General features: G+C 43.1%; 1 pseudogene; it reads left to right on the top strand.

The window, feature by feature from the left end:
* The first annotated feature begins 3,353 nt into the window (after positions 1-3,353).
* Positions 3,354-20,726, top strand: LOC123053461 (DNA repair protein RAD50-like; annotated as a pseudogene).
* Positions 20,727-22,132: the final 1,406 nt, after the last annotated feature.

Below are 22,132 nucleotides of genomic sequence, written 5' to 3'. Positions count from 1 at the left end.
TGCACCAACCATTCAAACGTGAAAGTGACAATCAGTACACATCACCAGGATATCTATAAACTGCTTTAGTATACATAGAGACACGCGGTTACCTGGTTCCTTAAATTGGGTTGCACGACAGAGGTTGACTGTCAAGTAAGATTGAAAAAATGTTTTTCCCAAAAAAAAAAGATTGAATAAATGAAACGTTACTTCCGACACCTCTGTGCCAGAAAATACTTGCACTCCAAAGGCCTCTCCCTCTCGGTCGCCATGATGGCGGCGACTATGGGCGTCATTTCCTTCTTGAAGGCGTCGTCCTAGTTACTCTTCGTTCTTCATGTTGCTTCGAAGGAAACCTTGATCCTTGGATTATGCGGTGGCGTCCGATGTCGTGCCTTTCTTAAAGGCGCCGCCTTGGATTACCCGACTTGTCGTATACGGCTCCGTCTCGTCGTGGTGATTCATTCACGGTTGAGAGCTCCGGAGACTTCAAGCAGCTTCCTCATGTAGTTTGCTTGGAGTGTTATGGGGTAGTGTAGTTGTTCATTAACACCCATGTATCTAGCCTTCTGTGCGTGTGTTGTATGGATGGATTTGTATGATCGTTGCTTTTATATATAAAGGGAAGCGCGAGACCCTTTGGGTAAAGGTTGTAGAAGGTTTCGTTCTTTATTTTGTTCTGTTTTTCTCTTCATCATTTTTTTGGGATTTATTTAAGAATTTTATTTCCAGATTTTCCTTTCCTTTCTTTTTGTTCATTTTTTCTTGTCCTTTTTCATTTTTGAATTTGATGAGCATTTTTTGACTTGCGAACATTTTTAATCCATAAACATTTTTAAAATCCGAAAAGGTTTTTCATACCAAGAACAATTTTCCAATTTTTAAATCATTTTTAGAGCCTTGAACATTTCAGAAAATCGCAATTTTTTTAAAACAATTGTGAATATTCTCCAATTAAAGAACATTTTTTTTATAAATTCACATTCATTTTTCAAACTCGTGATTTCTTTTTCAAATTCATGAAAAAATTTAAAATTTATCTTTAGTTTCTCAAATTCGTCAACAATTTCAAAATTCACAAGCATTACGAATTTGTGAACTTTAAAAAAATTTATAAACATGTTTTGAGCATCTTTGGGAGTTTTGTGCAGTGTGAAAAAAAGGAAAGAAAAAACCCACATATCATACCTACACTACGCGATTTTAGGGAGCTTCTAGATGGTTTTTCTTTTTTATTCTTTGTGTTTTCTAAACATGTTTTTCAGGGTTTGTTGATTGGTTTTTTATCCTCTGGTTTTTTTTGTTTCTTCTTCATTTCATTTTTCTTTCCTCTCAATTTATTTCCATTTTTCTTTAAAACAATATTAATACTTTTTGAAAAACTAAAATATTTTAAATTCATGAATATTTTTTAAGTTTATTTTTTTTGAATTTGTGCGAGTTTGCGAGAATACTATGATTTCGTGATTTTTTTGAATCCGCAATTTTTTTTGAATTCATGAACAATTTTCAATAAGTGAACATTTTTTAATGCTTCCACCAGCGGTTTAGGGAAGCTTCAGATTGTTTTTGTTTTCTTTTCTTTGTGTTTTCACAACCAGTTTTCCAGGCTTCCTTGATCGGTTTTTAGACTCTATTTTCTCTTTACGTGTTACTTTCTTCTCCTGTTATTTCATTTTCTTTCCAATTCATTAATTCTTTATAAAAATATACAAATATTTTAAATTCTTGAATACCTTTTAAGTTACAAAAAAAATACTGACTTAGCGGACATTTTTTTGAATTAATGAACATTTTTCACAATCACGGGCAATTCAGAAATATATTCTTGAATACCTTTTGAGTTCACGATCAAGAGTAACACTTTTCGAATTCATGAATATTTTTTGAGTTAATGAACATTTTTTATTCGTCAACAATTTTCCAATTTCCAAACTATTTAAAATAAGTGAATAGTTTTATTAAAATAAAACTATTCAAAGTAAAAAAAACAACGTGAAAAAAAAATCGGTTCCCATTTCTACTTGGGGATGGCTAAATTCAGTCCAGGATTGGTGGAATGCGATGGTTCTTCGTCGTGGCCACATGAGGAAGGCGATCTCCTCGCTGCTCATGCTAGTGGCACAAGAGGTTCAGGAAGAGAGAAACGCTAGGGTTTTCTGCACCAAGGCATCGATGCCATATATTGTCATTGATAACATTAAAGGGGAGGTAAAAAATTGTGTTCTCTGCATGGCAAAATATTTGAGCTCGATCATGTCGCGCCTTGTTCCTTTTCTCCTTTATTAATGAGATGAGACGAGTCCGCCTCCTCCTCTTCCAAGAAAGAAAGTTAGGGTTCGTGCCTCTCATCGGCGCCGGCGCAGGTCCGCCTCGTCTCCGGTGGCCCTAGGGCCATGGAGGCGCGGTGGATCCTGGCAAGGGCCGGCGGGAGGGCTTCGTTTTTAGTCTTTTTTTCAATCTTATTAGGGTTTGTGTCCTACTCAGGAAGGCGAGACGGCGGCGGCTCCCTGAAGATGGAATAAAGGTCTCCCCGCCTAGCCCCCGTTCCGGCGGTGCGTCTAGCATCGTTGGTGGGCGTGTGGAGGTGTGTCTCCGGCAGATCTATCTTTGGTGGATTTGCTTGGATTTCGTCGTTGTTCGTCTACGTTCGTGTGTCTTCGGTTTGGATCCTTCCGATCTACGTTATTTTTCGTCAGCGGCGGTTGCTGTTCTGGGGTGCTGATCCTATGGGGCCTTAGCACGACGACTTCCCGACTGTCTACTACAACAAGTTGTGCCCGGCTCCGCCGATGGAGGGGCGATGATGGCAGCGCGCCTTCGGGTCGCTTCGGTGCTTGTAGTCGTCGCTAGGTGGTCTACAGATCTGGATGTAATTTTTATTTCTGGTGTTCGTTGTACTGTCATGATTGAAGATGAATAGATTGAAAGTTTTTCCGCAAAATAAAAAAATAAAAGAAATGAGATGAAGCAAACTTTTGCCACTATTTCAAAAAATAAATAAAATAAGTGAATCTTCTTTCGCACGATGAAATGGCGCCATCTCAAGAAAATAAATAAATGGCAGGGCAAGACACGCGAAGCAACCGGCGCAAAATCCAAACCCTAAACCCCAAGAGGCGAAAATCCCATAAGTCCAGACAGAAGCGAGAGTCCCTCTTCCCAACCATTCCCTCCGCCCGCCCCTCCCGTTCATGGCGGAGCAATAGATATAGACGGATTCCTCTACACAGCCAGAGTGCTGATCATTGTAAGACGCCAACACAAGCAGCAACGCCGGAGACGGCGTGGGAGAGAGAATCCAGAGGAACCCAAGCAAGAGAGGAGGGGAGGGGTTGTTGTAGGAAGAGCAGGTTTTGGGGGGCGGCAAGATGAGCACGGTGGACAAGATGCTGATCAAGGGAATCCGGAGCTTCGGCTCGGAGAGCAAGAACGTCATCACCTTCTTCAGGCCCCTCACCCTCATCGTCGGCTCCAACGGAGCCGGCAAAACCGTAATGCCCACCAATCCAATCTACTGCATCCTAGTAGTATATTCCACTATGTGGCGAGCGTATGCACCGGCCGGCACATTCATGGCTTGGGTTCTTTTGGATTCCCGCAGACGATCATCGAGTGCCTGAAGCTGTCCTGCACCGGCGAGTTGCCCCCCAACTCCCGCTCCGGCCACACCTTCGTCCATGACCCCAAGGTAAATACTTCTTACTATCTTAAGGTTGTTACTATTTTCCTGTTTTGTACTCGTTTTGTTTTCGATTCTTACTTTTGAACATGCTTGTGTGGGATTCAGGTGGCAGGTGAAACCGAAACGAAAGGGCAGATTAAGCTGCGGTTTAAGACAGCAGCAGGAAAGGATGGGGTGTGCATCCGCTCTTTCCAGCTTACCCAGAAGGCATCAAAGATGGAGTTTAAGGCAATCGAGAGCGTCCTCCAGACCATAAATCCACACACGGGCGAGGTCCCCTTTTCTAACTATAAAGATGATGTTTAACTTGATGTTATTTATATTGCCATATAATGTACTTAAATACGGCTTATGACACTAGGTGCGATCCAAAAAAGAAATCTTGCATCTGCTCCTGTTTCTAACTTATAAAGAAATATAAGAGCGTTTAGATCATTAAAATAGTGATCTAAACGCTCTTATATTACTTTACAGAGGGAGTATGAGTTACTGAACATACCAAGTGTACATATCTCTGTATACTGAAAGCGAAACTAAATAATATTTTACCCTATTTGGACAGAAGTATATCAAAAGGATTAGACCATTGACATGTCCTGTGAACCATGTAAATTTCCCAATACCTGAAAGGGCATATGATTTACTCTGTTCCTTGTTGTGTTTGCATCTGGCCATATAAAGTCTTCTCTAGAACACTCCTCTGCTTTTTATACATTATATTCATTCACAACTTCAAGTAGACTGATAGATATACACATGAAAAAATCAATTCGTTAGAATCTTGACAATGGAAATTTTGAATCTGCACAATAGATTTTTCACAGCTGTTCTTTGAATGATTCCAAGTGGTACCGGTATAGTAGGATACTTACGTCGTGTATCACTAGAAGGCTATCAGCTTTTATAGAATATACTGCTGATATAAACTCTACCCTCACTGATTGGTTTTTCTTGTTGAGCTCAGAAGGTTTGTCTCAGCTACAAATGTGCTGATATGGATAGGGAGATTCCAGCCTTAATGGGTGTTTCGAAGGCTATATTGGATAATGTTATATTTGTGCACCAAGACGAATCCAATTGGCCGTTACAGGACCCGTCAACACTTAAGAAAAAGTTTGACGACATCTTTTCTGCTACCCGGTACATGAATGCATTACTATTTACTTAATAATTTAGAAGCTCTGATCAAGGCCATAAATTTTCTTATTTGATTGCTGCAATCTGTTTAAGATGGTGTAGTCTCCACTTCTCCGGAGGTTAATCTTTCTGTGAAAGTGTGGAGCTGATGTCGAAACTAGCATCTCACTACCTTAATTTCCAAATCTAATGTACAGCTATACCAAAGCTCTCGAAGTCATAAAGAAACTTCAAAAGGACCAAGCACAGGAAATCAAGACTTTTAGGTTAAAGCTGGAGAACCTTCAAACTCTTAAAGATCAAGCATACAGGGTAATTTTATATTTTTCTAGAATATGCACTAGCATGCCTATCATACATGGTAATTTGTATCTTCATGATTGTAGAATTTTAATTTTTGTTGTGTTACTGGCTTACTGCCATGGGGATATATACTCCCTCCGTTTGGAATTACTTGTCACAAAAATGGATGTATCTACAACTAAAATACATCTAGATACATTATTTTTTGGATGAGTAATTCCGAACGGAGGGAGTATGTGATATACAAATAACATCCCTGTCATAAGGTGACAGTGTTCATTGTAACACTTCACAATTCACATTACCCTAGTAGACTACTTCATTTCTGTTGCCTTTACTCTTTCGGTTTTTTTTGCGAGAGCCTTTACTCTTTCGTTGTCATACTTCCCAGCTCATTTTCTAATTACTGCATTCCCAGCTCATCTCAGTATTCATGTGCAGCCACACTGAACTGTGCACTGAAGATCTATCTGTTCTACACTTCCGCTGCAGTTTAGTTTAACTTTTTAAAAGGGTATGCTGCTTTTAATGCTAGTTTAGTTCCCTTACTTTCACAGCTTCGGGACAGTATTGCGCAAGATCAAGAGAAGTCAGATGCCTTAAAAGCTCAAATGGAGGACCTGAAAACAAACATCCAGGCTGTCGAAAACAAAATCCGTCGTACCGAAACAAGTATCATGGAATTGAGGAGACTCCAGGAGCAAATTAGCACCAAGGCAACAGCTAGAAGTACATATTTAACACTTCAGCAGCAACAGTATGCTGCCCTTTCTGAGGAAAATGAAGGTCAGCAATTCCTCATCATGCCAGTAATTCTAATGGCTCCTTTGCAGCATAGTGACAGTTTACCTTGCTTCATTTAGATACCGACAAGGAACTGAGGGAGTGGCAAACAACATTTGAAGAAAAAATTGCGATACTGGATACGAAAATCGGTAAACTTGAACGAGAGATGAATGATGAATATACAAAAATCTCTCTGCTATCTGAGACCATCAATGATTCAACACGTCAAATAGGGAAGCTCCAGGCAGAAGCTGATGTAATGGCGCAATCCTTTCTTTTTACTGACTGGCTTGACCATTTCTTAAATAATAGTGGGCACTGTGGTACAATGTTAAATACAAATATGTTGTTTTTGTTAGAGTTATAATATAGGTCATGTACCCCTTTGTATTTATCCCGTTGTATAAGGGGTTTCCTGCATATGTTCCACACCTGTACATGTATATATATTGGCCTATGGCCTCATGGTAATACAAGTTGCTTATTCCTAACATGGTATTAGAGCTTTAGGTCTCTTTTTTCGCACGCGCAACTCGTGCTCCGATCCCATCTCGCCGCCGCCGCGTCTTCTCTTCGCCTCGGCGTCTTCTCTTCGCTGCGTCTTCTCCCGCGCAGGCGCCGTTCCCGCCCAGCGCCGTTCCCGCCCAGGCGCTGCTCCCGCCCAGCGCCGCTCCCGCCCAGCGCCGTTTCCGCCCAGGCGCTGCTCCCGTCGTCCGCTCCTCCCGCCAGGCTCGCGGTCGCCAGGCCCGCCAGGCTCGCAGCCGCGCCTCCTGCTCTCAGGCGCCGGTGCTGCTACCCGTGCGCCCCAGCTCCACTTCCCGCGGCCGCCGTTCGCTCCCGCCTGTCTCCCGCCTGCTCGTGGTCTTCCGCCTGCCGTCTCGGATTCTGCTGATTTCGGGGCTCTCCAAAAAAAAAAGTCTGCTGCATCGGGCTATGTTGCTGTCCCTCGCTGTCCGGTGATCTTCGATGGTACTAACTACACCGAGTTCGCTGGCTTCATGCGCATTCACATGCGTGGCATCCGTCTCTGGGGTGTTCTTTCTGGCGAGGTCTGCTGTCCGCCACGTCCGGTTCCTCCGGTGGCCCCTACTCCGCCGACTCCACTGGTTCTTCCTACGGATGCTAATCAGGCCGCCAAGGATGCGGCTAAGATTGCTGATGAGGCTGCTGATCGTGCCTATGATGAGAGGGTTTTGGCTTATGAGGAGGCTCTTCAGACGTATCATGGTGCTTTGTCTGTTTACACCCAGTGGCTTGATGATGATGCTCGTGCTGCAGCTGTTCTCACTGCTAGTGTTCTGCCTCAGTTTGCTTCTGAGTTTCTGGGTCTTCCTACTGTCTTCCAGATGTGGACCTGTCTTCGTCAGCGCTATGAGCCCTCTGGTGATGCCTTATATCTTTCTGTGGTTCGTCAGGAGCATGCTCTTCAGCAGGGTGACTCTACTGTTGATGACTTTTATGCACAGAGTTCTGCTATCTGGCGCCAGCTTGATTCTCTCCGCAGTGCTGGTTGTCGTACTTGCCCCTGCTGCCAGTCTGTCCAGGCCGATTTGGAGTTTCATCGCGTCTACGAGTTCCTGTCTCGGCTCCGTAAGGAGTTTGAGCCCCGGCGTGCTCAGTTGTTTGCTCGTGGCCGTATTTCTCTCATGGAGGCGCTTTCAGAGATTCGTGCTGAGGAGACTCGCCTACGTGGTGCTGGTTTGCTGGAGGTTCCCTCTGTGCTCGCTACTCGGGCTTCTTCCACTCCACCTGCTGCACCGCCCCATTCTCGCTCGAGTGCTCCGCCGCTCTTGCCCACTCCTTCTGGAGGCTCAGATCGCCCCCGTTCACATTGTGACTACTGCAACAATGATGGTCATATTGAGTCCCAGTGCTACACAAAGCGGAAACACCTGCGCAAGGCGCGATCATCCTCCTCAGGGACTTCGTCATCTCCCTCGCCAGCTTCAGCCATTGCTTTGACTGAGCAGGATATTCTGAGACTTAAGCGTCTGCTCGCGGCTTCAGGTTCTTCCTCGACGGGTACTGCTGGTTCTGTGACTGATGCTTCCCGCACTGAGCACCCGCCCTCTACACAGTCAGGTACATCCCCATGGGTTCTGGACTCTGGAGCTTCTTTTCATATGTCTTCTCATTCTTCTGCTTTGTCCTCTCTTCGATCGCTGGATTCTCCCGTTCATGTCTTCACTGCTGATGGTACTCCACTTTCTGTTGCTAGTAGAGGCCATCTTTCCACTCCTTATTCTGTTCCTGATGTTGCTCATGTTCCTCGACTTACCATGAATCTGTTTTCTGCCGGTCAACTTACTGATTCTGGTTGTCGTGTCATCCTTAATGTTGACTCTTGTTCTGTCCAGGATCGTCGCACGCACACTCTGGTTGGGGCTGGCCCTCGCCGCCGTGATTCTCAGGGTCTTTGGGAGTTGGACTGGCTTCATGTTCCTTCCGCTGCCACCACCATCGCCAGTCCCTCCGCTGCTGTCGCCTCTGTTACTGGTTCCTTCAAGCAATGGCATCATCGACTTGGTCATCTGTGTGGTTCTCGGTTATCGTCTTTAGTTCGTCGAGGTCTTCTGGGGTCTGTCTCAGGAGATGTCTCTTTAGAGTGTCAGGGTTGTCGTCTTGGCAAGCAGATTCAGTTACCATATTCCCATAGTGAGTCAGTGTCTACGCGTCCTTTCGATTTAGTCCATTCTGATGTCTGGGATCCGGCTCCTTTCGCTTCGAAAGGTGGTCATAAATACTATATTATTTTCATCGATGATTTTTCTCGTTACACATGGCTTTATTTCATGACTTCACGTAGTGAGGTGTTGTCTATTTATAAGCGTTTTACTGCCATGGTTCATACTCAGTTCTCTTCACCCATTCGTGTTTTTCATGCTGACTCCGCTGGTGAGTATATCTCTAAGATGTTGCGTGGTGTCCTTGCTGAGCAGGGTACTCTTGCCCAGTTCTCTTGTCCTGGTGCTCATGCTCAGAATGGCGTGTCTGAGCGCAAGCATCGTCACCTTCTTGAGACGGCTCGTGCTATGATGATCGCCGTCTCTCTTCCGCCTCATTTTTGGGCCGAGGCTATCTCCACCTCCATCAATCTCATCAACCTTCAGCCATCTGCTGCTTTGCAGGGTGGTGTTCCTTTTGAGCGTCTTTTTGATGGTTCTCCCGATTATTCGATGCTTCGCTTGTTTGGTTGTGTTTGCTATGTTCTTCTTGCCCCTCGCGAACGCACCAAACTGACCGCTCAGTCTGTTGAGTGTGTCTTCTTAGGCTACAGTGATGAGCATAAGGGCTATCGTTGTTGGGATCCTATCGGTCGTCGGATGCGTATCTCTCGAGACGTGACTTTTGATGAGTCTCGTCCTTTCTACCCACGCCCATCTTCCTCGTCTTTTTCAGTGGAGGATATCTCTTTCCTCACTTTTCCTGACTCCCCTATCACCCCCGTCGCGCCTGTGCCTATTCGTTCCACTCCCTCTGCTTCTCCACCCCTCGTCGATTCGCCGCCACCATCTTACCCGGTCTCCTCACCTAGCATGTCCCCGGATTCTACACCTTCATCTCCGGTGACTTCTTCGTCGCCACCCCCCGATTCTACCTTGGCGATTCCTCCTTCTCTTGTTCCATCTTTTCCTCAGCATTACACTCGTCGTTCACGACTTGTGGATGCTTCCTTGGATGAGTCGTCCTCTTCCTCTTAGCCTACTTATGGCTTGCGTTCTCGTCCTCGTCCGCCTATTGATCGCTTTGGATTTCCCACCGCTGGTGCTGCTGTTCTTGAGCCGACTTCTTACCGTCAGGCTGTTGTTCATCCTGAATGGCAGTTTGCGATGGCAGAGGAGATTGCTGCTCTTGAACGCACTGGTACCTGGGATCTTGTTTCTCTTCCTCCCGGAGTCCGTCCCATCACTTGTAAGTGGGTCTACAAGGTTAAGACTCGCTCCGATGGTTCTCTTGAGCGTCACAAAGCTCGTCTCGTGGCTCGTGGTTTTCAGCAGGAGCATGGTCGTGATTATGACGAGACTTTTGCTCCTGTGGCCCATATGACCACTATTCGTACACTTCTTGCTGTTGCCTCTGCACGCCACTGGTCTATATCTCAGCTTGATGTTAAGAATGCTTTTCTTAATGGTGAGCTGCGTGAGGAGGTGTACATGCAGCCACCACCTGGGTATTCTGTTCCTGATGGCATGGTGCGTCGTCTTCGTCGTTCTCTCTATGGCCTTAAGCAAGCCCCTCGCGCCTGGTTTGAGCGTTTTGCTTCTGTGGTCACTACTGCTGGTTTTTCAGCAAGTGCTCATGATCCCGCATTGTTTATTCACCTTTCTCCTCGTGGCCGGACTCTTCTTCTTCTCTATGTTGATGATATGGTCATTACTGGGGATGACCCCGAGTATATTGCCTTTGTAAAGGCCCGTCTTAGTGAGCAGTTTCTTATGTCTGATCTTGGACCTCTTCGCTACTTTCTTGGGATTGAAGTCTCTTCTACCTCTGATGGCTTTTTTATATCCCAGGAAAAGTATATCCAGGATCTTCTTGCTCGTGCTGCTCTTTCTGACGAGCGCACTGTTGAGACTCCTATGGAGCTCAGTGTTCACCTCTGTGCTACTGATGGTGATCTTCTCCCTGACCCGACGCGTTATCGTCATCTCGTTGGCAGTCTTGTCTATCTAGCTGTCACTCGTCCGGACATCTCTTATCCGGTTCATATTCTGAGTCAGTTTGTCTCTGCTCCCACATCGGTTCATTATAGTCATCTCCTTCGTGTTCTCCGATATCTTCGGGGCACGATCTCTCACCGTCTATTCTTTCCTAGCTCCAGTTCTTTACAGCTTCAGGCCTATGCGGATGCTACGTGGGCTAGTGATCCTTCTGATCGCCGTTCACTTTCTGCTTACTGTGTTTTTCTTGGCGGTTCTCTCATTGCCTGGAAGACGAAGAAACAGATTGCAGTTTCCCGTTCGAGTGCTGAGGCTGAGTTGCGAGCTATGGCTTTTCAGGCTCACGTGTCGGTGAAGCACGAACGAGACTCAGCCATCAGAAAGATATTCAATAAACATAATCTCGGGCCAATTCCTGATGCTCCTTTTACTAATGATATTGCCGCGAACCTTACATACAGGACTAAAGCAAGACTATTGAATCTCGAGGACGATTTGCAGGAAAAGAAGGTTATAATGCCTATTCTTCGTATTTTTTGGAATTTAGTCGCAAAAGTAGACACTTCCATTAGAACTTTCTGATTTTTTTAATAGTACCCAACATTTTCTAGGGAGTCATTTTGCTGCCTATTTTTCTTTGGCGTTTCAGCAGTTCCATGACCGCCTGATATGCTCATGCAAGGTTGCTTGCTTTAGCATACTTTATACCGAAAAAGGCTTTCGCCCCGCCTTATATATAAAGCATAGACCAACAGTGCCCGGTACAACCGCACTCACCCACCACAAACGCACACACACACCCAAGGCAATAAATTAGGAATTAGTCAATGCTGAAATCCTGCATTCTTATCAAGTATATCCCTTAGTAATCAAGTTCCTTTTCTTAAGCAGAAATCTAACGAGACACAGTTAGAGTTTCTTTGGGGACGTTATCTCAAAGTAAATGCTCGCTACTCTGAAGTTGATGGCCAGATACAATCTAAGAAAGAATCTAAGGTTAGTAATGGAGGACTTGCACGCGTATTATATTCTGTAACTGATATATCAGATACCATTTTTTTACATGACATATTAAACACTTTCCAGATGGGTGTTTTAAGGCGCATGAAAGATAAAGAGACTGAACGAGATGCTGCAGACATGGAGCTTTCAAAGCATAATCTGGCCCGTATTGATGAAAGAGATCGGCATTTGGTATTTATTTGACCTAACTATCGTTGTCCATTGGATATATCTATCAATGAATAGCTGTACTTGGCTGGCCTGCAAGGTTAATTTGTTCTCTCTCTAAGTTTAACACTCTTAATTCTAAATAAGTAAGTTCTCCCATTGTGATTTGAATAGCAAATTGAGGTTGAGAAGAGGACAATTGCCTTGGGAGAAAGAGACTACGATTTGATTATAAGTCAGAAGCGCCCAGAGATATATGCCTTGGACCACAAGATAAAAACACTTCACCGGGAGAAAGATAACATAACTACTGATGCTGATGACAGAGTAAAATTAGAACTGAAGAAGGATGAATTGGAAAAGTGCAAGAAGAAACTTAAAAAGATGTACTTCTTTCCTTTCCCCTTTTAATTTCTATCTGTATTATGGTTCTACAGTTGGTTATATTCCAATACCAATTCTTCCATTACGAAGATTGAAATAACATGATTTATAAAATGCAGATATGATGAACATAAGGACAAATTTAGAAGTGTTCTTAAGGGGAGGCTTCCTTATGAGAAGGATGTCAAAAAGGAGATTACTCGAGCTTTTGGGTTCGTGTCACAGTGCCTTATTGATATGCTTAGTCGTCTCTCTCAGTGATTTCCTAGTACATGACATGTTCTATTTCGGACCATATGATCAAAATGAATTTACTTATGTAAAGATGTAATATATTGACTTTCTTCGATGCAATTGATCTTTTCTGTTCAAGCCATTGGTAGTTAGTGAAAACAGTAGTAGTATCTCTAATCAGGTACAGTTTGATCAGTCATGTGCGCATGTGTATGTATCCAGTTTAAGCATACAGGTTTGTTGTAAACATTCACACGGATGTGTATTTCAAGGGCCTAGTCTGTTAATGTGGCGTCTAGGTCTCCACATCCCATTCTTTCAAGACTCCATCCTGATAAGGGGAACACAAAAATGTTGCATTTGACTCGGCACACCCAACTAGCAATCTAGTAATTTGTCATGCTTTCATGCTGCCTTACAGATTATACCACATGTGGAACTTTGTATTTTTTGCTACTGTTTGTTAATGGTACCACGAAACTCTGCTTGACTCAGGTTTGTAGACGCAGAATACAATGATTTGAACTCAAAATCTATGGAAGCGGAACAGCAGTTGAAATTGGCACAAATGAAAATTTCTGCTGCTAGAAGCAACTTGTCAAAGCTCCAAAAAGATTTGGACGGTAAATTTGGATATGACCACTGCATGCTTGCTTATTTCATACAAAGTTGATGATGCTTTCTTTGACATGTAAAAGCTCCACTATGTATGAAATTTAGAAAATCAAAATCTGAGAGGTGCACACTACATCTCTCCTTTTCCTTTTAAGATGTATTATCATTCCATCATTTTGAGTTGGCACATTGGGACGATGACTGATTCACTGCCAACTAAGTAGAGTGTATGCAGTTGAAATTGTTCCTTAGACATAATTTCCCTGACCTACGGTTACATTCTTATCCAGAATAAAGTGAAAGTAATCAAAGTATGTGAAAGATCCATTTTGATTATCAATGTATTGGACAATGCACCACACTTGACTATTGGGCATGCTTGATTTTGTCTCATAGTGTAGTATGAACCTTCTAGTTGTTCCAACTATCACTACATAGGGATCAAGCGTAACCATCTGAATTCCATAAATGTTACCTTTCGTGCAGCAAAAAGAAACCATCTGAACTCGAAACTTCAACCCATTACTAAGGTATCTGTTGACATCAACACTTACCCCAAGATTTTGAAAGATGCCATGGACGACAGAGATAAACAAACAAAGTAGGTATCCATAGCTATCTCTTTAAGCCACATCTTCTTTTGATGCCCAGATTCAATGCTTTCTTCCTATTTGCAGTACGTACAATTATGCAAAGGGAATGCGGCAAATGTATGAACCTTTTGAAAAAGTGGCCCGCCAGCAGCACAAGTGTCCTTGCTGTGATCGTGCCTTCACACCTGATGAAGAGGACCTCTTTGTGAAGAAGGTGGATGATCTAGTACAGATAGCTGCCTTTTTCGTTTGATTTGGAGTTACTTTGTGCTGGATGATTTCTTTCTGCTGATGTTGTTGTCTGGTGCATCTTTCAGCAAAGGACTACAGGTACAAGTACCGCAGAGCGCCTGAATGTACTGGCAATTGAATTATCGAATGCTGAAGACTTTTTCAATCAATTGGATAATCTCCGTGTGGTTTATGATGAATATGTGAAACTGGGGAAAGAGACCATACCTTTAGCAGAGAAGGATTTGGAACAACTTTTGGCAGATGAAAGTGAGAAGGCGCAGATATTCGAAGACGTTAGTCATCACACCACTTTTATTTATTTATTCTCATACGCAAAATAAAGATAGAGGCAGTCAAACATAATACCTTAGATGACCTGTGTTTCTTAGCTCTACTATGTGTCCTAATAAAGATTCTCCACTCCTGAGGCATAATTCTAGCTATCCTCTCTCTACGTCAAGTGTCAAGTTGTAGTAAATTGGTTTATACTCCCTCCGATCCTTTTTACTCTGCATATTATTTTCTCAGAAGTCAAACTTCATAAACTTTGACCAAATTTATATTAAAAAATTATCAACATTTACTGTATCAAATGAATATAATATGAAAATATATTCTATGATGGATCTAAGGATATTGATTTTGTATTTTGAATGTTAATAGTTTCTTGTATAAACATGGTCAAACTTCAAAGACTTTGACTTCAGACAAATCTAATACGCGGAGTAAAAAGAACCGGAGGGAGTAATACGGATGTACAAGTCCACTTGTGTTACTTTGGGTAATTGATATAATGGTCTGGTTGATAGGAGCATTATCATTTGAGAAACTTACTTGAACCTTTTGCAAACACAGTTAGGTCCGCTGTCTCCTGAGAAATGGATTTTCACTTTTAGTTACCCAACAGTAAATGTAGTATCTATTTATAAACATAATTTATGACGTATTCTCTATTTTGCTCTGCTGTGACTTGTATGATTGATACGTTGCAGCTTGTGAGTGCTCTTGCTCAAGTTAAAATGGACAGGGATGGAGTCGAAGTCTTGTTACATCCAGTTGATACTATCAACAGGCATGTGCAAGAAATACATGAGTTAGAACCACAAGTCAAAGATCTTGAATATAAGCTTGATTCTCGTGGCCAAGGTGTTAAATCTGTCGAGGACATCCAGTTGGAGCTGAACTCTGTGCAGAGGGCAAGGTAATGGTTTTCGATTTACCCCAGAATTATAAGATCCTATGCCTGGGAATTGAGAAAATAGTTCTTCAGGCAACTTAATTCTAGTAACCTTTGGAAATTAATAGGAACACTGAAATTATTACCCATGATCCATCCCAACCATCCCACATTATCCAACCAAACTTGTCATGTAGTGTATCGTTGCCTTTTTGTGTTCTCCTTTCCATTTCCATGTATATCTATTTATTGGTCAATGCTGGCGAGAAAAATGAACTAGAGTTGGCTAAAGAGCATTGGCATGTATGTTTGACACTATGCAAGCCAGAGCCAAAACATTGGTCATTGACGAAATATTGGTTCCACGAGGCTCATACCAGGCGCTAGGGCGCTGAAGTATGTAACCGATGCCATACTCCCAGGAAAAGCTCGAATGACCTCAGGGTTGGCTTTGGTGATCAATCAAACATATGCAAAGTGCATTCAAATGTTAAATGATCAATCTGTCATCCATGAAACAATTGAATTAGCTTATTCTTCTTACTTCTTTTATGACTTGCTCTTGGAGGCTCAAGTATGCTGGTCTGCTTACATATCTTTCTGGCAGGGACACATTGATTAGTGAAGTGGACGATCTCAGGGATCAGCAAAAAATACTTAGCGAGGATCTGTCAAATGCTCAGATGCGGTGGCATGCTCTTAGGGAAGAAAAACTAAGAGCCTCAAGTGTATTGCTGAAGTTCAAAAAGGCTGAAGAAGATTTGGTACTTTTTGCCGAGGAAAAAGAGCAACTGATCATAGATCAGAAGGTATTCATCATTCTTTGAACCTCCATTTCTCCGGTTAATAGTTTCTCTACTGAAATACTGTACCGGAATGAAGTCTCTGGGCCTGTCTGGATGTTGGAACTGAATTAGGCCAATGGTATTGGGTCTTCCATTCAATTTCAGGTTGAAATGGATTTGTCCACAATTCTATTTTTGTTGTTTGGATGACTTGTGAATTGGAGAGCATTAATACTGGACTCAATTCCAAATGTTTTTTCATATGGAACTGGGTAATATTAAGGGCCACCCACTAGTTTGATCAGTTTATAGCTCACGACCAACTTTGGGAGGTACTTGTGACAGATGGTCTAGATTTAACCCCGAAGGCATGATCTCATTATTCTTTTTGTTGCCCTCCTATGTACAGTAGTTTTGTGAGATATTTACCCAAAATCATCACAGTTGGGACTAGGGTAACAATTTGATACCGCATTTCAGTCAGGGCACGAGGAAGAGCACTGATTATCTGATAAGCTCGCAAAAACAGCAAAACTAACAAGTTAGCCCCACCTGTCGGGCTGACGTAGCGAAGACAAATAAGTTTGACCGACTGATGTGACAAATGAGATGCGGGCCCCACCTGTCAACGACTAAACGGTCATTTTCTAGCATTCCATCGAGCACCTTTTGTGCGTTCATCCTCTGGTCACTGAAGAAGGCACGCACGCCATGGGCACGCCGGAGCAGTGACCAGAGGAACAGCGGGCCGGACGCCTCCATCCCGTCTGCCAGCTCACACTGCTCTTCCTGTCCTCCTACCAAGGCGGTGACCACCTTGCCGAAGCTGGCATACGCGGCGGCTCGAACAAGTGGGGAAAGGGCGATTGGCTCACCTTGAGCGCGTATGCGTGCTCGGACGCGCCGACGCCAGGCGTGAAGAAGATGACCGTCGTCGTCCATGGCGGACTCGCCAGTGAACTCCGTCGCGCCGCCCGCCGCCGTCGCCGTGTCCAGGAGGCAGCGCGGGAGCTGCGCCTCCTCGCTAGCCCTGCCCGCAAGCCAGCACGCCGACGCCAGGCGTGAGGCGGCCCTGAGCTAGCTCGAGGAGGGCTCGGCTGACGTGGCCATGGTGGCCATGGAGCTCTCGGTTCGGCCGTCCATGCCGGCGGGGGCGGCGGCGGGCTTCGAGGGTTCATGGCGCGCGGGGAACAGGCTGAGGTGGCCCGGGGCTAGCTTGAGCAGGGGCTCGGCTGCCATGGCCATGGAGCTCTTGGCTCGCATGGGCAGAGATGGCTCGGCCGCCCACAAGCTGCTCGATGCAATGCTCCGTAGAAATAATGATGCGATAGATGATCACGTAATCAATGACAGACGGGGCCCACATCTCATCTGCCACCTCATCTGGTGAACATTTTTTTGTGCTTGGTCTTTGTCACGTCAGCCCGACAAGTGGGCCCAACATGCTAGTTTCGCCGTTTTCGGGAGCTTATCAAACAATAGCGCAGATATGGTGGTTCCTCGTCCCCTGGCTCGAATGTAGTACCAAGTTGGTACCCTAACCCCAAAACTATGGTCCCTCGCAAAAAAAAAAACCCAAAACTATGGTGGTTTTGGGTAAATATCTCTAGTTCTATGCATCAATAACACTATAACTAATGCACTTGTGCACGGTGACCTAATACATGCTAAATGTTTATTTCTTATGGATGCAGCATTTAGAAGAGGCTCTTGTTCCATTGTCAAAAGAGAGAGAAAGCTTGTTGCAAGAGCATAAAGCTTTGAAGGAAAGGCTTGATCAGGAGTATGATCAGCTAGCTGAAAGAAAAAGGGGATTCCAGCAAGAAATCGATGCACTTGGAACCCTTAACACACGCATCAAAGAGTATATATTTTTCCACTCCTTCTCTTTCAATTGTCCCACCTTTCCCACTTACTTTGACTAAAAAAATCCCTCTTAGGTACCTGGATGCAAAGAAAGTAGAGAAGCTTAATGAACTGCAGGAAAGGCATACCCTATCCCTGTCTCAGTTACAGAAATGTGAGGCAAGAAAGCAAGACATCTCGGTTGAGCTTGACAAGAGCAAACAGCTATTGCGCAGCCAAGATCAATTGAAAAGAAACATTGATGACAATCTGAACTACAGGAAAACAAAGGCTGAAGTGGATCGACTTGCTCATGATATCGAGTTACTTGAAGAAAACGTGATTTCCATCGCAGCAAGTCCACTATAGGAGCTGATCATAAGCGGCATGCTCAAGAAAAGGAGAGGCTTCTTTCAGAGGTATTGTGTTTCTCTCATTCCAAATTATTGACAAAGTTGCATCTAATAAATGCCATTATTTTCTTACCTATTTAGGGAATCATGAACATGCATTTCACCAGATAGTACATATATTATATATTTCTGAAGAGTAAAAATGCATGTCCGTTGTTCAACTTGCAGAGGTGTGTCACCTAGGTCCTGGTACTTCGAAAATGCATGTGTTTGTCCTTATGGTAAATTAGTGAGTCGTCAGATGTCCTTGCTTAATTGACTTGCGTAATGCACAGAAGATCTAAAATGAGGAATTTCATAGTACAAGTATCTAAGTGCACAAATTAGGAAGTTCAAGAACGCATCATGCATTTTACTCTATTTCTTAGTGTGAAACTTTTATCACATATGGCTGACACCTTGATATTTGATTTATCTTGGCAATCCCTACAGTACAATAGGTGTGAAGGAACAATTTCTGTTTACCAAAGTAATATTTCAAAGCACAAACTTGAGCTTAAACAGACACAATACAAGGATATTGAGAAGAGATATTTTAACCAACTTCTCCAACTTAAGGTAGGTGGCATGATCTTCCAGGTTCAGATTCTCCAACTTTCTGATCTTATTACTTGATAAGAAAACTGATGTGGTCGCAGACAACTGAGATGGCAAATAAGGACTTGGAGCGATACTATGCTGCTTTGGATAAGTGAGTACCCTTTCACGGCAAAGCGGCAAATCTGACCTTTCACTGAAAGTTGAGGCAAAAATGACCCCTCCCAGAATATATGGATGCTCCCTTCTTCTAATAAATCCTTCTTTGGCCTTTTTAGTGCTTCATCTTAAACTTTCTTTACGATGGCACACTTGTATTTCTGTAGGGCTCTTATGCGGTTCCATACCATGAAAATGGAAGAGATAAATAAAATAATAAAGGAATTGTGGCAGCACACATACAGAGGCCAAGATATTGATTGCATAAGCATCAGTTCTGACTCCGAGGGTGCAGGCACTCGATCATATAGCTATCGTGTAAGTTAAATTAGCTACACGTTTGACTATCCGAGTTGCTTGGACCGCTGTTACATTTGCCTGTTTGAACCATCTTGTAGGTTGTCATGCAAAATGGTGGTGCTGAACTGGAAATGCGAGGGCGATGCAGTGCTGGCCAGAAGGTGAACTTTGTTTTGTTTCTTTTGTCGTCGTAAACTTCGGTTGCTGTAGTAACGTCTTCTTTGCAGTCTTGTTTGAACCAATAACTGTGTTTGGATAATGGTAGCACGACTTATGAATCTGTTGAACATGGAGAATCATATCTCAAAGTTATCTCCAATGCTGTTCAGGTTCTTGCTTCTCTTATAATCAGACTGGCACTGGCAGAGACATTCTGTCTGAATTGCGGCATATTAGCTCTGGATGAGCCAACCACCAATCTTGACGGGCCGAATGCGGAGAGCCTAGCTGCTGCCCTATTGAGGTAAACCTTAGGCATGGCAATTATATTACTCCCTCCGTCTGGAAATACTTGTCATCAAAATGGATAAAAGGAGATGTATCTAGATGTATTTTAGTTCTAGATACATCTTTTTTTATCCATTTTGATTACAAGTATTTTCGGATGGAGGGAGTATCATTTTGGATCTTATTTTACCATTGACTGAGTCTCTTGTGTGTGCCATAGAGTAATGGAAAGCAGAAAAGGCCAGGAGAACTTCCAGCTGATTGTAATCACCCATGATGAGCGGTTTGCTCAGCTTATTGGTCAGAGGCAGCTTGCCGAGAAGTACTACCGAGTTTCCAAGGATGAGCAGTGAGTTCACACAGTTTTTTCTTGAATCTTTTTCATGTCTCCGGACTTCCAGTGTTTGCGCTTTCGTGCAAGCAAGCCCTCTTTGATTCAAATTTGAAAGGATGTTCGTCGGAATTCTGGACAGTTGAAATCCTTGGGAAATTCTCCTTATGATGGTTCTTTGATTTGTAGGATTGTACACCACAGGATTTTTCCTAAGCATTCCACTGCACTACATTTAATAGAAAAAATACCATTGACTCAAACTTCTTGGGGAATTCAGTTCTGCAGGATTCAAAATGTTTGCATGACATTGCAATTCTGCATTTTTGCGTTTTTGTTCAGAATCGTGTGGATCAGAGGGTGCACGCATACCTGTCGATATTATTTGGTTTCTTACCTCGAATATTCATAAATGGGTGCTGGATCTAAAAAATTGGCCTGTGGAGTAGAATAATATGAAGATATTTAATCTCACAGTATTTGGTTTTCCGTGCTAATGGTGTACCTTTGACCAAACCTTGCAGACAACACAGCAAAATTGAAGCCCAGGAGATATTTGACTGACGATGATTTCTTGGTGCATATATGCTCTTAGAGCTAAAACTGTTTACCGGCCAAGTGGGTGCGGTTCATTATGATGATGGGCTGTCATGGAGAGAAATGGGTCCCAGCGAACTGAGTGATATCCGACTAGGTTCCTTTGTGCCTGTTCAGAGTCCCTGCGCTCCACAACTCTACTTCGGAGCGGAGCGGACTTCAGTTCAAATTTACAAAGCGGGGGAGTAGGTGCTCCGCAGATTCTGAATATTTCGTGGAGCTGGTGGATTGCCAAACAGGCCCTTAGTTTGGTTTTTGTGCATGCATGCAATTGGCCACTTTTTGTTGTCCATAATCTGAAGATGGTACTGTGTTGTGTCTCCTTTTATTCTAAAATTGACTCCTTATGCAGCCTCCAAACAAGCAAAAATGGTCTGTGTTAAAATGTGCGGCTGCTTTTCTTCCGCCGAGCGCTAGCAAGCGAAAAGGGAGTCCTTTGTTATTTTCTTATCGTCAAAAATATTTTTCTGCACTTAAAAAAATTCTGAAAAGAGTTCAAACACACGCACACACGCACACACACACGTACACACGTATTGTAGAATAACTATTTTGTACGCTAGTTTAGAATGGCAGCAGACTAACCTGGTAGAAAGTTGTGAACTGCTCGTTCGATGAACTATTTTTGTGCGTTTTTGTCGGAATGATGCATATGTTATGCCATTCGAAAGATATGAATTAGGCGAAACTTTTTCTTGTAGACCAATTTTTTACATTCCTTTCGTTTTAGGAATAGTTTTGAAAGTGGCACGAACCCCATCGAGTGGCATAGAGCATATTTTCTGTTTTTTGTTTGTCATATTGCTTCTGGAAATGATGCAAATGATGTACAGTACTATATTAGAAAGATACCAATAAGACAAAACTTGTTCATGTAGAACATTTTCCAAATTCCTTACGGTTTAACGAACATTTCTAATACACAATGAATATTTTCTAAACAATTGACTAACATTTTTTAAATATATACATTGTTATAAAAACATGATGAATATTTTATAATACACGAGGAATAACTTTTGATACATTTCGAATACAAAATGAATATTTTCTAAACAACCGACTAACATTTTTAAATACACAATAAACATCGTTAGAAAAACATGATGAACATTTCTAATACATGATGAATATATTATAATACACGAGAATAATTTTTAATACATTTCTAGTACATCACGCGTGCACTTGCCTAAAATCTCTCCTCTATCCAGTCCCCGAAAGATACAGGACATGTGGATACCCTCCGGTCCATTAGTTATATCCCCACTAATGGAACATGACATGGTGATACCCTCCGGCCCGTTAGTGTTTCACCTGTCCAACATTGAGTGGTCCATCTCTAAAAAAGAAGGAAAAGACTGCACTATTCCAAATTTTTCCTACGAAGGCCCGGGTCCTAATGCCTTCCCAGCTCACTTCTTTCAGAAGCACTGGGATATTTGTGGAGATAGGGTGGCGAAGGCGGTCCTGCGTATTGTGGAAGGGGAAGAGAGTATACCAAAGGTAAGAAATCCCACCTCGTTGACCAGGTTTCGCCCCATTAGTCTTTGCAACATGCTCTATAAAATTGCTTCCAAAGTTGTTGCTAATTGGTTGAGAGTGGTACTTCCTGAGATCATCTCATCGCAACAGTCCGCTTTTGTTCCTGGGCGTCTCATCACAGATAACATAATTGTGGCCTACGAGTGTTTGCATTTTACGAAGCAGAACAAAGCTCTGAAACGCCATCATTGTTCATTTAAGTTGAACATGAT

This window comes from Triticum aestivum, chromosome 2D (assembly GCF_018294505.1).
Source record: "Triticum aestivum cultivar Chinese Spring chromosome 2D, IWGSC CS RefSeq v2.1, whole genome shotgun sequence".
NCBI classification, from domain to species: Eukaryota; Viridiplantae; Streptophyta; class Magnoliopsida; order Poales; family Poaceae; genus Triticum; species Triticum aestivum.
Note: the sequence above shows the minus strand (reverse complement) of the source record. Positions and strands in the feature narration are given on the sequence as shown.